Genomic DNA, 3,052 nt, shown 5'->3' with positions numbered 1-3,052 from the left:
TAGGTATTCCTTGCTCAAGGGTGTTGATTTGTACGTATATCATATATATATCACAATATATCATATCACAAGACTTGTGATAAGAGAACAAAATTCTGCTAGGATACGCTTGTAAAATGGAAAAGAATAGGATGAATGAGAAACATAAGGAACTTTGAACCACTAACAAAAAGGGTAGGATAAAATAAATAGATAGCAAACGGGCTTTTTGGGGTTGGGGATAGAGGGACTTGAACCCTCACGATTTTTAAAGTCGACGGATTTTCCTCTTACTATAAATTTCATTGTTGTCGGTATTGATATTGACATGTAGAACGGGACTCTATCTTTTATTCTCGTCCGATTAATCAGTTTTTCAAAAGATTTATCAGACTATGGAGTGAATGATTTGATTAATGAATATTCTATTCGATTCTTTCTTCAACTTGGAATCGATTCACAACAATTCTTTTTATTTTTCATATAAATTGATTTTGCATATAAATAAAAAAAATACGGGTTCGAGTCGTCTTTTTTGGTTTTTCATTAGTATACCTATTTATTTTATATTTTATATAGGTATATCTTGCATCCTTTCTGGAGTTTCGATATAAGGATTCCTTTACCAACAGTCAACCCCATTTGTTAGAATAGCTTCCATTGAGTCTCTGCACCTATCCCTTTTTTATTATTCTCGCTTGTTGAACCTTTGTTTATTTTCGTAAAATAATAGGATTTGGCTCAGGATTGCCCATTTTTCATTCCGGGGTTTCTCTGAATTTGAAAGTTATCACTTAGTAGGTTTCCATACCAAGGCTCAATCCAATCCAATTAAGTCCGTAGCGTCTACCAATTTCGCCATATCCCCTTTGTGTCTTGAGATTAGGATCTCATTAGGATGCACTTCCTTCCCCCTTTCTCCTTCCCTTCCTTTCCCCTTTCTTTCATTTATTTATTTTCTTTCTTTTTATGCGAAAACCGTTGAATTTAGTATTGAATTTAGTAGATATAGATACTGATTCTTATATCGAAGGGTCTTTACCTATTTTATTTCTTGTTTGTTTATCTTCTTTCGTCTCTATCGGAGACCCGTATTTATTTGGTCCAATCAGAAAATATTTTATCATTTCTGTATTCGCAATTCAATATAGATGGATATTCCATAACATATATATGCCCCCCTTACTCTCAGTTTTCTCAGGCAATTTACTCGAACGGTCGATTTTTTTTTTTTTTTTCGTCTTAGCTTCCGCCTTTATGAATGAAAACAAAAGAAAGGAGTCTCTCATCTCTCATTATGATCTGGATTTCATTTCTATGGGTTGCATCTTTTCTTTTTTCTTTAATTTTATTTTTATTCTTATTCTTTTATTAGACTATCCTATATAACCATAATAAGATAACTAAAAAAATAAAAATAAAAATGAAAATTGAATTTATTCATTATTAAAATTTATTCATTTTAAAATTTATTCATTATTAATTATTTATTTTCTAGTATAATAGCATAATAGCTAGAACTAATTATTCCATTCATTTCTATTTCGACTTCGAAGATAATTCGAATTAGTTAGTCTAAAAAACAAAGTTTCATTCTAATTATTTAGACTTATAACGTATCATTTATATAATGATAATATATATATAAATTATATATAAATATAAATTATATATAAATGCATAAAAATATTTTCACTATAATTATCTAATTATTAGACTCTATTTATAATTCTAAACTAAATATAAATAAATTAAATATATATTAAATCTATATTAAATATAAATAAATATTAAATATAAATAAATTAAATCTATATTAAATCTATCTATCTATATTAAAATTAAATCTATCTATTAAATTAAATCTATATCTATATCTATATAAAAAAAAAAAATTATATATAATTTAAATGTAAAATATACTAAAAATATACTAAAAAATACTAAAAATATAAAATAAAAAATATAGTAATATTATACTTAGTATACTAATATTATACTAATATATATATAATACTAAATTATATATATAATACTAAATAGAATATAATACTAAATAGAATAGAATACTAAATAGAATAGACTAATAGAATAAAGATAACATATAATAAAATAAATATAAAATAAAAATATATAATATAGAGATAAATAATAAATAATTATAAAAATTATAAATATATTTATAATTTATTTTTATAATTTTTATAATTATAATAAAATTAGAATTAAATTATAATAATATTATTATAATTTAATATTATTAAATATAATGTTATTAAATATTAATATGATTAAATTAAAATATGATTAAATTAAAATATCATTTTTAATATGATTAAAATATAATCAAATAGAATGATTAAAATATAATCAAATAGAATTATATTATTCTATTCTTAATTATTATATTCTATCAATATTAGATTGAATATTAGATTGAATCTACCATTATTATATATTATTATATATTATTATATATCATTATATTAAATATGATTATATTAAATATGGCATAAATTATGTATGGCATAAATATGGCATTTAAAATTTAAAATTCTAGTTTTTCTAAATTCTAGTCTATAATTCATATTAATAATTCATAGTAATTATGAATAACTAATAGATAGTTAATAGATAAGATCGTAATAGTTTGCTGAATTCCTATGGATACAAAATTTCTATTATTTGAGCCCGCTTAGCTCAGAGGTTAGAGCATCGCATTTGTAATGCGATGGTCATCGGTTCGATTCCGATAGCCGGCTTTCTCTATTTGTTTGCTTTTTTACTTTTTTACATGATTGATAATGTTTTTTTGAAATCAAAGAACATTGAAAAAGCTTTTTCCCCTTTTCTTTCCAAAGGTCAACGATCCGTTTATTATGTCGTAGAAACTTTCAATTAGGAATAAAATTGGAGGAGTTAGATCTTTGCAGAATAAATCAAGAAAAAAAAAAAGGAAACTTTTTTTGGTTTAATTTTTAGATTTTAATTTTTATATTTTATATTTAATATATATTTTATATTTAATATATTTATATATTATATATATTTTATTTTAATTTCTATTTTTTGT

Source organism: Durio zibethinus, unplaced genomic scaffold, assembly GCF_047325235.1.
Source record: "Durio zibethinus cultivar Kanyao isolate XHJ-2024 unplaced genomic scaffold, ASM4732523v1 HiC_scaffold_1, whole genome shotgun sequence".
NCBI classification, from domain to species: Eukaryota; Viridiplantae; Streptophyta; class Magnoliopsida; order Malvales; family Malvaceae; genus Durio; species Durio zibethinus.
This window is presented reverse-complemented; position numbering follows the sequence as displayed.